Consider the following 15,086-nt stretch of genomic DNA (forward strand, 5'->3'; position numbering starts at 1 on the left):
TCCCTCTGATTAGAGACCCCAGACCAGGATGTGAGCTCCAGAGACTTGAAGGAGACTGAGGTGAGGTACAGTAATAAGGAGATGCCCTCCCTCCCTCCCTCTGATTAGAGACCCCAGACCAGGATGTGAGCTCCAGAGACTTGAAGGAGACTGAGGTGAGGTACAGTAATAAGGAGATGCCCTCCCTCCCTCTGATTAGAGACCCCAGACCAGGATGTGAGCTCCAGAGACTTGAAGGAGACTGAGGTGAGGTACAGTAATAAGGAGATGCCCTCCCTCCCTCCCTCTGATTAGAGACCCCAGACCAGGATGTGAGCTCCAGAGACTTGAAGGAGACTGAGGTGAGGTACAGTAATAAGGAGTAGCCCTCCCTCCCTCCCTCTGATTAGAGACCCCAGACCAGGATGTGAGCTCCAGAGACTTGAAGGAGACTGAGGTGAGGTACAGTAATAAGGAGTAGCCCTCCCTCCCTCCCTCTGATTAGAGACCCCAGACCAGGATGTGAGCTCCAGAGACTTGAAGGAGACTGAGGTGAGGTACAGTAATAAGGAGTAGCCCTCCCTCCCTCCCTCTGATTAGAGACCCCAGACCAGGATGTGAGCTCCAGAGACTTGAAGGAGACTGAGGTGAGGTACAGTAATAAGGAGATGCCCTCCCTCCCTCTGATTAGAGACCCCAGACCAGGATGTGAGCTCCAGAGACTTGAAGGAGACTGAGGTGAGGTACAGTAATAAGGAGTAGCCCTCCCTCCCTCCCTCTGATTAGAGACCCCAGACCAGGATGTGAGCTCCAGAGACTTGAAGGAGACTGAGGTGAGGTACAGTAATAAGGAGTAGCCCTCCCTCCCTCTGATTAGAGACCCCAGACCAGGATGTGAGCTCCAGAGACTTGAAGGAGACTGAGGTGAGGTACAGTAATAAGGACATGCCCTCCCTCCCTCCCTCTGATTAGAGACCCCAGACCAGGATGTGAGCTCCAGAGACTTGAAGGAGACTGAGGTGAGGTACAGTAATAAGGAGTAGCCCTCCCTCCCTCCCTCTGATTAGAGACCCCAGACCAGGATGTGAGCTCCAGAGACTTGAAGGAGACTGAGGTGAGGTACAGTAATAAGGACATGCCCTCCCTCCCTCCCTCTGATTAGAGACCCCAGACCAGGATGTGAGCTCCAGAGACTTGAAGGAGACTGAGGTGAGGTACAGTAATAAGGAGTAGCCCTCCCTCCCTCTGATTAGAGACCCCAGACCAGGATGTGAGCTCCAGAGACTTGAAGGAGACTGAGGTGAGGTACAGTAATAAGGAGTAGCCCTCCCTCCCTCCCTCTGATTAGAGACCCCAGACCAGGATGTGAGCTCCAGAGACTTGAAGGAGACTGAGGTGAGGTACAGTAATAAGGAGATGCCCTCCCTCCCTCTGATTAGAGACCCCAGACCAGGATGTGAGCTCCAGAGACTTGAAGGAGACTGAGGTGAGGTACAGTAATAAGGAGTAGCCCTCCCTCCCTCCCTCTGATTAGAGACACCAGACCAGGATGTGAGCTCCAGAGACTTGAAGGAGACTGAGGTGAGGTACAGTAATAAGGAGTAGCCCTCCCTCCCTCCCTCTGATTAGAGACCCCAGACCAGGATGTGAGCTCCAGAGACTTGAAGGAGACTGAGGTGAGGTACAGTAATAAGGAGATGCCCTCCCTCCCTCCCTCTGATTAGAGACCCCAGACCAGGATGTGAGCTCCAGAGACTTGAAGGAGACTGAGGTGAGGTACAGTAATAAGGGAGTAGCCCTCCCTCCCTCCCTCTGATTAGAGACCCCAGACCAGGATGTGAGCTCCAGAGACTTGAAGGAGACTGAGGTGAGGTACAGTAATAAGGAGTAGCCCTCCCTCCCTCTGATTAGAGACCCCAGACCAGGATGTGAGCTCCAGAGACTTGAAGGAGACTGAGGTGAGGTACAGTAATAAGGAGTAGCCCTCCCTCCCTCCCTCTGATTAGAGACCCCAGACCAGGATGTGAGCTCCAGAGACTTGAAGGAGACTGAGGTGAGGTACAGTAATAAGGAGTAGCCCTCCCTCCCTCCCTCTGATTAGAGACCCCAGACCAGGATGTGAGCTCCAGAGACTTGAAGGAGACTGAGGTGAGGTACAGTAATAAGGAGAAGCCCTCCCTCCCTCCCTCTGATTAGAGACCCCAGACCAGGATGTGAGCTCCAGAGACTTGAAGGAGACTGAGGTGAGGTACAGTAATAAGGAGATGCCCTCCCTCCCTCTGATTAGAGACCCCAGACCAGGATGTGAGCTCCAGAGACTTGAAGGAGACTGAGGTGAGGTACAGTAATAAGGAGTAGCCCTCCCTCCCTCCCTCTGATTAGAGACCCCAGACCAGGATGTGAGCTCCAGAGACTTGAAGGAGACTGAGGTGAGGTACAGTAATAAGGAGTAGCCCTCCCTCCCTCTGATTAGAGACCCCAGACCAGGATGTGAGCTCCAGAGACTTGAAGGAGACTGAGGTGAGGTACAGTAATAAGGAGATGCCCTCCCTCCCTCTGATTAGAGACCCCAGACCAGGATGTGAGCTCCAGAGACTTGAAGGAGACTGAGGTGAGGTACAGTAATAAGGAGATGCCCTCCCTCCCTCCCTCTGATTAGAGACCCCAGACCAGGATGTGAGCTCCAGAGACTTGAAGGAGACTGAGGTGAGGTACAGTAATAAGGAGTAGCCCTCCCTCCCTCCCTCTGATTAGAGACCCCAGACCAGGATGTGAGCTCCAGAGACTTGAAGGAGACTGAGGTGAGGTACAGTAATAAGGAGATGCCCTCCCTCCCTCCCTCTGATTAGAGACCCCAGACCAGGATGTGAGCTCCAGAGACTTGAAGGAGACTGAGGTGAGGTACAGTAATAAGGAGTAGCCCTCCCTCCCTCCCTCTGATTAGAGACCCCAGACCAGGATGTGAGCTCCAGAGACTTGAAGGAGACTGAGGTGAGGTACAGTAATAAGGAGAAGCCCTCCCTCCCTCCCTCTGATTAGAGACCCCAGACCAGGATGTGAGCTCCAGAGACTTGAAGGAGACTGAGGTGAGGTACAGTAATAAGGAGATGCCCTCCCTCCCTCCCTCTGATTAGAGACCCCAGACCAGGATGTGAGCTCCAGAGACTTGAAGGAGACTGAGGTGAGGTACAGTAATAAGGAGATGCCCTCCCTCCCTCTGATTAGAGACCCCAGACCAGGATGTGAGCTCCAGAGACTTGAAGGACACTGAGGTGAGGTACAGTAATAAGGAGAAGCCCTCCCTCCCTCTGATTAGAGACCCCAGACCAGGATGTGAGCTCCAGAGACTTGAAGGAGACTGAGGTGAGGTACAGTAATAAGGAGTAGCCCTCCCTCCCTCCCTCTGATTAGAGACCCCAGACCAGGATGTGAGCTCCAGAGACTTGAAGGAGACTGAGGTGAGGTACAGTAATAAGGAGATGCCCTCCCTCCCTCCCTCTGATTAGAGACCCCAGACCAGGATGTGAGCTCCAGAGACTTGAAGGAGACTGAGGTGAGGTACAGTAATAAGGAGATGCCCTCCCTCCCTCCCTCTGATTAGAGACCCCAGACCAGGATGTGAGCTCCAGAGACTTGAAGGAGACTGAGGTGAGGTACAGTAATAAGGAGAAGCCCTCCCTCCCTCTGATTAGAGACCCCAGACCAGGATGTGAGCTCCAGAGACTTGAAGGAGACTGAGGTGAGGTACAGTAATAAGGAGATGCCCTCCCTCCCTCCCTCTGATTAGAGACCCCAGACCAGGATGTGAGCTCCAGAGACTTGAAGGAGACTGAGGTGAGGTACAGTAATAAGGAGATGCCCTCCCTCCCTCCCTCTGATTAGAGACCCCAGACCAGGATGTGAGCTCCAGAGACTTGAAGGACACTGAGGTGAGGTACAGTAATAAGGAGTAGCCCTCCCTCCCTCTGATTAGAGACCCCAGACCAGGATGTGAGCTCCAGAGACTTGAAGGAGACTGAGGTGAGGTACAGTAATAAGGAGTAGCCCTCCCTCCCTCCCTCTGATTAGAGACCCCAGACCAGGATGTGAGCTCCAGAGACTTGAAGGAGACTGAGGTGAGGTACAGTAATAAGGAGTAGCCCTCCCTCCCTCCCTCTGATTAGAGACCCCAGACCAGGATGTGAGCTCCAGAGACTTGAAGGAGACTGAGGTGAGGTACAGTAATAAGGAGTAGCCCTCCCTCCCTCCCTCTGATTAGAGACCCCAGACCAGGATGTGAGCTCCAGAGACTTGAAGGAGACTGAGGTGAGGTACAGTAATAAGGAGTAGCCCTCCCTCCCTCCCTCTGATTAGAGACCCCAGACCAGGATGTGAGCTCCAGAGACTTGAAGGAGACTGAGGTGAGGTACAGTAATAAGGAGAAGCCCCCCCTTAGCGGTGGGGACCGGGAGTACAACTTCCACTTTTTGCAATTTCAGATGCGTTTTTTGTGTCTAACTGCCCGTTTATCGTTGATGATTGGTGGTTGCCGTGGGCAATGGTGAAACCGGATACCTATGGATAAACAGATATGTGAACTCCTCTTGTATTCTGAAATGAAACCGGAGGGAGGAGGGGAGGACTGAGAACTATTACCTGAACATAAAGAATAAAAAGAGGGTTTAATGGAGAAAGAAGATGTGAACACCTTCTAACGTGCGAGAGGGAGGGCCGGGCGAACGAGAGGATGGACAGACTTCTTTCTCTTTGATTCATTTCTCTCTTAATCTAGAATTTTTCTCTCCCTGTTTTTTGATGTTGGGTTTTATTAAGCGGGGTGGGTGAGGAGATGGGGGAGGGAGAAGTGGGCCGGCTGTGTGTGTTACCATGTTTGCGTCCCAAAAGGGCACCCTATTGCCTTCATATAGTGCACTACTTGTGTCCAGGGCCCATGGGGATCTGATCAAAAGTGGTGCGCTATATAGGGAGTAGGGTGCCATTTGGGACTTATCCTCTGAGATGGGTTCAGTTTCTCTCCGGACAGCAAGATGAACACCGGGGTCACACCCCAGCAATATAAAGAAGCACCCTTCCTTCCTTCCTTCCTTCCTTCTTACTCTCCTTGTCCTTTGTGACATCACTGACTTGACACAACTTGAAAGTGTAAAAGCTTGAACTCCATTTTTTCAGTCATGTCTGATTCATTGATTATTTCAAGAAAGGAGGCAGAGAGGGAAGGAAGGAGGCAGAGAGGGAAGGAAGGAGGGAACGAGGGGAAAAAGAGGAAGGATGAGTGAAGAGAGGAGGGAGAGAGGGAAGGAAGGAGGGAACGAGGGGAAAAAGAGGAAGGATGAGTGAAGAGAGGAGGGAGAGAGGGAAGGAAGGAGGGAACGAGGGGAAAAAGAGGAAGGATGAGTGAAGAAAAGGAGGCAGAGAGGGAAGAAAGGAGGGAGGGAAGGAAGAGAGGGAGGGCGGGGTACATTTTAAAGGTGTTGGAATGTGGCTCTTGCCTTACAGCTCTGACCTGTAAATGAACACACGCCACAGATTATATATATATATATATATATATATATATATATATATATATAAATAAATAAATAAATTATATACGATGAAAAGTCCCTAAAAATAATTGGATTATGTTGTTGGGAGGGAGAACGGCTAATCTGCCTTGTGCTCAATTCCCTTTTGGTTTTTTAGAGAATTGACTGTAAATAAAATAAATAAAAATTTATGATGCTATAAAAAATAGTTTTGTCTTGTTCATAACCTCCTTTCTCTCATCCTGTTTTTCTCTGTATCAAGTTCAGATATTCAAGAGTTTAAAGACCTCTGTTTTTATTTAAACAGTATGAATAATACCAATGGCTGGGCTGATGGTCAGTTCAGTGACTTGGAGCCTTTGATTGCCCTGCCTCTGGGAGCCTGTCGACTTGTTACATGATTACTGAGTGAAAGAGAGCCTATGAAAGTTTTCATGGAGGGTGGGGGACCCCTGGTGGCTGAACCTGAGATCAATGAGAGAACTTGTCAGAAAAACGACAGTCCCACTTTCTCTGTCATTGTACAAAGTAGAGAGTGGGGGAAAAACTGTGTAAAAATGTATACAGAGGCTCTGGAATTTGTCATAAAAAAAAATACTAAAATAGTGAAAAAGGATTAAAATAAAGTTCCAACAGTACATGAGATGATCAGACTGAACCAACTGCTATCTTAAAATGTTTATTCAGTTAGGAAACAGAGGATGTATTACATAAAGTTATCACAGAATTAAAGTTATCACACAATTAAATAATAAATCCTCACTCACACAGACAAACATGGCTTCATTATTGTTCACAGTTTATTATCATAGTTTCTCACAGATCCTGGCTTCCACTGTTAGAATGGCTGAGCGAGAGGAGGTGGGGCTTTTTTCATAGCCTGAGAGAGAGACATTCAGTTTTACTAGAGGGGTTGGGTGCGCCCCCTGTTGGCTGAACCTGGGTGGGAGCTTCCCCCTTAGCAAGCAATGGACCCCAGCACACCACTGAAGCCATTAAGAACTATATTCAAAAACACACCTGGTAACCTGTTCAATCACCAGGCACACGGCTCAACATAGTTCAATGACAGAGACTGTGGACTTAGAATCATTTTGGGTAAAAAAATAAAATTGTGAAAATTAATAAAATAAAGTAGCAGCTGTCTTTGATATAATCAAAATTAACTAACTGCTATCTTGAAATGTAGAGAAAGTGTTTTAATATAGGCATCCTATCATTTGAAAATTAGTTGAAAGGCTAAGGATTCTCTTCCTGAGAAGAAGCTGACAGCCTTCAAACAGAGCAAAAAAAAGTGGTCCCAAACAATATGTCAAAATGAATTTAAAAAATGATACAGCTGTCTTTAATAAGATCAAACTGAACTAACTGCTATCTTGAAATGTTGAAAAAGTGTTTTTAAATAGGCATCCTGTGGTTCGGGCTATGTATTTAGGTAGAGGGGTGTTTGGTTTATGTGGTTCGGGCTATGTATTTAGGTTGAGGGGTGTTTGTTTTATGTGGTCAGGGGTTTGTTAGAACATAGACTATGTTAGTGTATTTCTATGTTCTGTCTTGTCTATTGTAGTTCTATGTTTAGTTTATTGGGGTTGGACCTTCAATTGGAGGCAGCTGGTTATCGTTGCCTCTGATTGAAGGTCCTATAATTAGGAGTTTGTTTGTCATGGGGATTTTGTGGCAGATTGTTGCTGTGTATAGCTTTGTGCCTTACTGGCCTGTTCTTTGTCCTTTAATAAAAGAAGATGAGTTTACATTTTCCCGCTGCGTCTTGGTCTAAACCCTACAACACCTGTGACATTTACATTAGGGTGTATTGTTAGATACTACTGCACTGTTGGAACCAGGAACACAAGCATTTCACTACACCCACAATAACATCTACTAAATATGTGTATGTGACCAATAACATTTTTATTTGATTGTATTTTTGAAAGTGTTACATAATTCTCAATCCGCTTTGCGTCGTGCCTAAAAACAGCACTTAGCCGTGGTACTGTATATTAGCCATATACTGTCACAACTTCCACCGAAGTCATTTCCTCTCCTTGTTCGGCGGTCGGCGTCACCGGTCTTCTAGTCATTGTCGATCCACTTTTTTCATTTTCCATTTGTTTTGTCTTGTTTTCTTACACATCTGGTTTCCATTTCCATCATGAATTGTTGTGTATTTAACCCTCTGTTCCCCCATGTCCTTGTGTGGAATTGTTTGTTTGTAAGTGCTTGTACTCTGTTACTGGTGCGCATCGGGTTTTGTACCCATGTAGGTTCGTTTTGTATTAAACTGCTCCGGCTATTACCTATCTCTGCTCTCCTGCATCTGACTTCACTGCCACCAGGTCCGCAATCCTTACATATACCACACCTCCTCAGGCCTTATTGCTTATTAGAACACATAAGTTTATTATAAGGCATTATAAAGGTCATTAAAATAATTCTAATATGTACTTCATAGAAACGGTTACCCTTTATATTCTAATAACTCACATTTTAAGATTCATTATTTCATTTATTCCATGTTAAGGGCTCTAACCAAGGAACAAGACTATTTGTCTCCCTCTTGCTGTTGCATGCAGTTCCTCTCTCTCTTCCTCCCTCCCTCTAACCCCTCCCTCCCTCTAACCCCACCCCTCTGGCAGAACCAGGAAATCCATCCCCCCTTCACAAACTCTCTTCTGAGGAAACGAAACTGATCTGAGTCTCTGTCTCGTCTGTCTGTGTGAGAGTGAACAACCGTCCCAATGGCTCAACAGGGAGTTCTGCTGGACCAGGACCAGTTCTGTTGTTCTGTCTGTCTGGATCTACTGAAGGAACCAGTCACCATCCCCTGTGGACACAGTTACTGTAGAATCTGTATTGAGGGCTGCTGGGATCAGGATGTTCTGAAAGGGGTCTATAGCTGTCCTCAGTGCAGACAGACCTTCAGTCCGAGGCCTACGCTGAGTAAAAATAACATGTTGGCTGAGCTGGTGGAGAAACTGAAGAAGACAGGACTCCAGGCTGCTCCCCCTCCTGCTCTGTGCTATGCTGGACCTAGAGATGTGGCGTGTGATGTCTGCACTGGGACCAGAAAGCAGAAAGCCCTCATGTCCTGTCTGGTGTGTCTGGCCTCTTACTGTGAGACTCACCTCCAATCTCACTACGAATCTCCTGCTTTGAAGAGGCACAAGCTGGTCAAAGCCACCGCACAACTACAGGAGAAGATCTGCTCTCATCATGACAAACTGCTGGAGGTTTACTGTCGTACCGATCAGCAGTGTATCTGTTATCTGTGTACAATGGATGAACATAAAGGCCATGATACAGTGTCAGCTGCAGCAGAGAGGACTGAGAAACAGGTAAGACCAGAACAACTTGTTGGTGACTGTCTGATAAACAAAGAATTAAAGATACAGTAGGAACTAAGGCTGTTTGAATATGAGATCATTCAAATGAAATGGATCCTCAGCAGAACAAATATGAACACAAACCTTGAGTATACAGATATGTCAACCCAGATTCTCCAGATGTATCACCATTTTATAATGTCAAACACTATTATCATTCTGAATGCCCTTTTATGAGTCCAAAGTTCAGTCTCAACCTGTTGATACATGTAGTCCTACCATAAAAACTATAATCATTCACATAGCAACAAATAAATATCATTTAGTAAATGGACCATCCATTTTTTAGACCTTCCTCTCTATGGGCCCTATGTCACATTACTATACTATTGATCTACTGGACTAATAAAGCTTGATAGCTCATTGAAGAGTGATTCTCCACAGAGGCAGCTGGGGATGAGTCAGCAGAAGGTCCAGCAGAGATTCCAGGAGAGAGAGAAGGAGCTGAAGGAGCTCCAACAGGCTGTGGAGTCTCTCAAGGTGAGTATTGTTGACCAGAGGAGACATACCATTTCACCTGTCTCCTCCAGTCAGAGAGAGAGAGAGAGAGAGAGAGGAGAGGGGCTCCTATCCAATCCCACTGACCCCACTGTTGGGAACAGGTTGTCACTGCTGAGGCAGTGAAGAAAGTAGAGGAGGATGGGTCAAGGCTGAGGGATCCTGAGAGGATCCCTGTGAGTAGTAGATCTGTGACAGCACAGAGGGATGGGCCAACCAGTGATATATGCTTCAGTAAGGTTGGCTTCTTAGTGTTCATAGCAAATGGTTATCAACTGTACCGCAGAAATGGAATGTAAATCACAGAATAAAATATGTTTTGGTGGCAGCTGCAGAGAAGTATTTGGTCATACTAGATTTGACTTCAGAAGACTTCCAGGGTGTGTTGAGTGGTGGTGTCCCGTCCTCCCAGGCTGTTGGCCTGGTTACAGGAGCAGATAGGGTCAAAGTAGTGGAATGGGGTAGTGGGTTTTAATGAGTGTAGGGTTAGTTGGCCTGGTGCAGGAGCAGATAGGGTCAAAGTAGTGGAATGGGGTAGTGGGTTTTAATGAGTGTAGGGTTAGTTGGCCTGGTGCAGGAGCAGATAGGGTCAAAGTAGTGGAATGGGGTAGTGGGTTTTAATGAGTGTAGGGTTAGTTGGCATGGTGCAGGAGCAGATAGGGTCAAAGTAGTGGAATGGGGTAGTGGGTTTTAATGAGTGTAGGGTTAGTTGGCCTGGTGCAGGAGCAGATAGGGTCAAAGTAGTGGAATGGGGTAGTGGGTTTTAATGAGTGTAGGGTTAGTTGGCCTGGTGCAGGAGCAGATAGGGTCAAAGTAGTGGAATGGGGTAGTGGGTTTTAATGAGTGTAGGGTTAGTTGGCATGGTGCAGGAGCAGATAGGGTCAAAGTAGTGGAATGGGGTAGTGGGTTTTAATGAGTGTAGGGTTAGTTGGCCTGGTGCAGGAGCAGATAGGGTCAAAGTAGTGGAATGGGGTAGTGGGTTTTAATGAGTGTAGGGTTAGTTGGCCTGGTGCAGGAGCAGATAGGGTCAAAGTAGTGGAATGGGGTAGTGGGTTTTAATGAGTGTAGGGTTAGTTGGCCTGGTGCAGGAGCAGATAGGGTCAAAGTAGTGGAATGGGGTAGTGGGTTTTAATGAGTGTAGGGTTAGTTGGCCTGGTGCAGGAGCAGATAGGGTCAAAGTAGTGGAATGGGGGTAGTGGGTTTTAATGAGTGTAGGGTTAGTTGGCCTGGTGCAGGAGCAGATAGGGTCAAAGTAGTGGAATGGGGTAGTGGGTTTTAACCTGTTAGGGCTAGGGGGCAGCATTGACACGGCTGGATAAAAAACATACCCGATTTAATCTGGTTACCACTCCTACTCAGTAACTAGAATATGCATATACTTATTACATATGGATAGAAAACACCCTAAATTTTCTAAAACTGTTTGAATGGTGTCTGTGAGTATAACAGAACTCAAATGGCAGGTCAAAACCTGAGAGATTCCTTTACAGGAAGTGGCCTGTCTGACCATTTCTGGAACTTCTTTGCCATCTCTATCATTTACTAAGGATCTCTGCTCTAACGTGACACTTCCCACGTCTTCCATAGGCTCTCATAGCCCGGGAAAAAAGAGAATGTCGTCATTCCAGCCCCAGGCTGAAACACATTATCGCCTTTCTCAAGTGGCCCATCAAGAGACACTAGCTTATGCGCGTGACCCCGACCGCCCCGCCTTTGGGATTTTTTCCTCTGTTTGCCGAAAAGGAGATTCCCTGTCGGAATTTTATCGCTTTTCTACGAGAAAAATGACGTAAAAATTGATTTTAAACAGCGGTTGACATGCTTCGACGTACGGCAATGGAATACTTTGAATTTTATTGTCAGGAATTGCGCCAAGCGCGACACTTCTTTACTATTTCGGATAGTGTCTGGAACGCATCGAACAAAACGCCGCTATTCGGATATAGCGATGGATTATTTTGGACCAAACCAACATTTGTTATTGAAGTAGACGTCCTGGGTGTGCATTCTGACGAAGACAACAAAAGGTAATGACATTTTTATAATAGTAAATATGATTATGGTGAGTGCTAAACTTGCCGGGTGTCTAAATAGCGAGCCCGTGATGCCTGGGCTATGTACTTAGAATATTGCAAAATGTGCTTTCACCAAAAAGCTATTTTAAAATCGGACATATCGAGTGCATAGAGGAGGTCTGTATCTATAATTCTTAAAATAATTGTTATGCTTTTTGTGAACGTTTATCGTGAGTAATTTAGTAAAATGTTAGCGAATTCCCCGTAAGTTTGCGGGGGGTATGCTAGTTCTGAACGTCACATGCTAATGTAAAAAGCTGGTTTTTGATATAAATATGAACTTGATTGAACAAAACATGCATGTATTGTATAACATAATGTCCTAGGGTTGTCATCTGATGAAGATCATCAAAGGTGAGTGCTGCATTTAGCTGTCTTCTGGGTTTTGGTGACATTATATGCTGGCTTGAAAAATGGGTGTCTGATTATTTCTGGCTTGGTACTCTGCTGACATAATCTAATGTTTTGCTTTCGTTGTAAAGCCTTTTTGAAATCGGACAGTGTGGTTAGATTAACGAGAGTCTTATCTTTAAATGGCTGTAAAATAGTCATATGTTTGAGAAATTGAAGTAATAGGATTTTGAAGATTTTGAAAATCGCGCCACAGGCTGGCAGTGGATGTTACGTAGGTGGGACGAATTCGTCCCGCCGGTCCCATAGAGGTTAATGAGTGTAGGGTTAGTTGGCCTGGTGCAGGAGCAGATAGGGTCAAAGTAGTGGAATGGGGTAGTGGGTTTTAATGAGTGTAGGGTTAGTTGGCATGGTGTTGTCATTAGCTTATTGGGTTGAAAGGCTGTGAGGTTGAGCATCCCACTGCTACTGTTCTAGATGACTGTTGGGAATATACTAGTAGACAAGGCAGTGGTTTTGGTTGGACAGTTGGAAAGCTTGCTGATGAGAGTAGTTTCAGGGAGTTGGAGGTTGGCCCTTTCTGTGGTCATAGGGGATGTTCCTCCATGGTTACTCCCAGATCCTGTTGTTGATCTAACCTTGGTTGACAAAAGGAAAAGATTGGGTCAGAAGTCAGTGATAACAGGAAACTGGTTGACAATTACATTGGTAGAAGTTGTTATGCTTTTTTACCTCTTTTCACAGATGGATCCAAGGGCCCAGATAGTGGGCCCACAGGAGCAGGTGTTTACCTTCCTGAATGTGATGTGCAGATATGTAGAAGACTAACAGATGAACTGTCAGTGTACTCAGTTGAACTGTTGGTGATAATAGTTGTCCTCCAGTGGGTGGAGGACGAACAACCTGTTAGAATTATAGTATCCTCAGATTCTCTGTCTGTATTGAATAGTTTATCATCTGGTAAATCTATTAGGAGTGACCTACTATTGGTGGTATTAATGTTATTATGGAGAATTGAGAGAATGGGTCTAGTAGTGAGATTATGCTGGGTCCCAGCACATTCAGGTGTGGAATGGAATGAAATTGTAGACCAATTATCTAAAATAACTTTAAAACAAGATATAATATATATTAATGTTCCACTGGGTAGAGGTGAGGACAAATGTGAGATCAGAGACATTTTGATAGATGTGTGGCAGAAGAGATGGGAGTCTGAGCACAAGGGACGGCATTTATATGCCCTCCAATGAAAGGTCGGTGGACCAAGGTTCAAAGGTCAGATTAGGAAGGAAGAGGTGGTGTTTCCTCGATTGTGTTTAGGACATTGTACATTGAACTGGTCCTTCCATCTGGTTGGCAGCATGTGAATGGTTTGTGTCTGGAGGGTATTGTCAATGAAATGGTGGAGCATGTGTTGTTATAGTGTTGTAAGGATGTTGAAGAGAGGGAAAGATTGAAGTGTAGGGTCATTGAGGTTGGACGGGGTTGGGGGGGTTGGAAGGGATTTGGGGGATGGGGGAGGGTCTATTAGAAGTTAGTAGGGATCTTTTTTATTTTCTCAGAAGTACTGAGTTAGGTAGGAGGATTTAGAAATGGTGTAAACCGTGATTGAACACACTCCAGCACAGTAGGAGGCGCCACGCTCCTTTAACGTTGGTTTGAGGACCGCCATTATACCATAGAAGAAGAAGAAGTTGGTAACGTGAGGTTTTGTCGTTCGTAAAGAGTGCAGCTATTCTTTTGCCTATTTTCCAAATGTATTTTGTCATGGTGGGAGGGTTTGTTTATCGGTTTCCTCTGTTTATCGGTTAGAGTTGAGGAGGGAGTAGGGTAGTTTGATGTCCTCAACCGAGTGGAGAAGAAACGCTGTCTCTTCAGGTGCGTTGTGGAGAATGGTGTGGAGGAATTATTGATCCTGGTCGGTGAACAGGTGGGAGAGGAACATATACACTCTGTATCCAGAATGAACAAGGCGGTGGTTGTGGTAATGTAAAAGGTGAGTCTTGTTACCCGGCTAGTTACCAGTATGATTTATGTGAGGGGTTGTGTTGGTGCTGATTTCGACAAGAGTAGTGGTGTCTAATCTGCCTCCGTTTATTACCACCGAACAGATCCATAAAGAGTTGGTTCGTTTTGCTAAATGTGGAAGTGTTTTTCTGAACGAAATTCAAGGTTAAACAGGGGAGGGGTGGTACACAGGGTTTGTTAGCACACAGGAGCCCAGTGATATAATATTATATATATATAATATTACTATATGTCCCAGCTGTTTGCTGTGGTTTTGAAGTAATTCTCTTCCAGCCCACGTTAACCTTGTAGGTTTACCTCAGGTAACTTATTATTAACTATCCTTGTAGCTTTACCTCAGGTAACTTATTATGAACTATCCTTGTAGGTTTACCTCAGGTAACTTATTATGAACTATCCTTGTAGGTTTACCTCAGGTAACTTATTATTAACCATCCTTGTAGGTTAACCTCAGGTAACTTATTATTAACTATCCTTGTAGGTTTACCTCAGGTAACTTATTATTAACTATCCTTGTAGGTTTACCTCAGGTAACTTATTATGAACTATCCTTGTAGGTTTACCTCAGGTAACTTATTATGAACTATCCTTGTAGGTTTACCTCAGGTAACTTATTATTAACTAACCTTGTAGGTTTACCTCAGGTAACTTATTATTAACTATCCTTGTAGGTTTACCTCAGGTAACTTATTATTAACTAGGTTATAGCTACTTGGTGAGGAAGCTCACTGTTCACCTGGTTATTGATTGTAGTGGCCTACAGGGATGGTTGGCGCAAAGCCTTCAAACGTTAAACATGTTCTGGTCATGGTTAACTGTATATATATATTTTTTATATATAAAAAGGTGTAAATTCTCAACAAATCGCATGTCCCTGTTCTCTTTTTCAAGATGTGTCCGATTTAAACAGTCAGAAGAAAGAATAAAAAGAAATAACTTTATTTTATTTGTTTCTAAATGGCTGCTGGGTAATATGATAATCGTTGAAATCTGTTGGTTCGTAGACATCAAATAGAGAGAATGCTGCGCAGGTTCACTGAGTTGTAAACCTAATGGATAGGTGGAGATCATTGATTTGTAGCTCTGACTCAGTTGCTACCTCAGATTATGAGCCTATCAAGTGTGGTGAATGAGGTATGTAGTTCCCACAGAAGACCACAGGGAGGAGCAAGAGAGATATAAACCCATACAGTTCATCTCTTTAAATACCCTGAACCTAACAATCAATCTCATGTATTTATGAAGAC

General features: G+C 45.5%; 1 pseudogene; it reads left to right on the plus strand.

Annotated features, from left to right (window-relative positions):
• Positions 1-8,242: 8,242 nt before the first annotated feature.
• LOC123732107 (E3 ubiquitin/ISG15 ligase TRIM25-like) overlaps positions 8,243-15,086 on the plus strand; it is an 8,909-nt pseudogene continuing 2,065 nt past the window's right edge.

The sequence above is a fragment of the Salmo salar genome, unplaced genomic scaffold, assembly GCF_905237065.1.
Source record: "Salmo salar unplaced genomic scaffold, Ssal_v3.1, whole genome shotgun sequence".
Classification (NCBI taxonomy): Eukaryota; Metazoa; Chordata; class Actinopteri; order Salmoniformes; family Salmonidae; genus Salmo; species Salmo salar.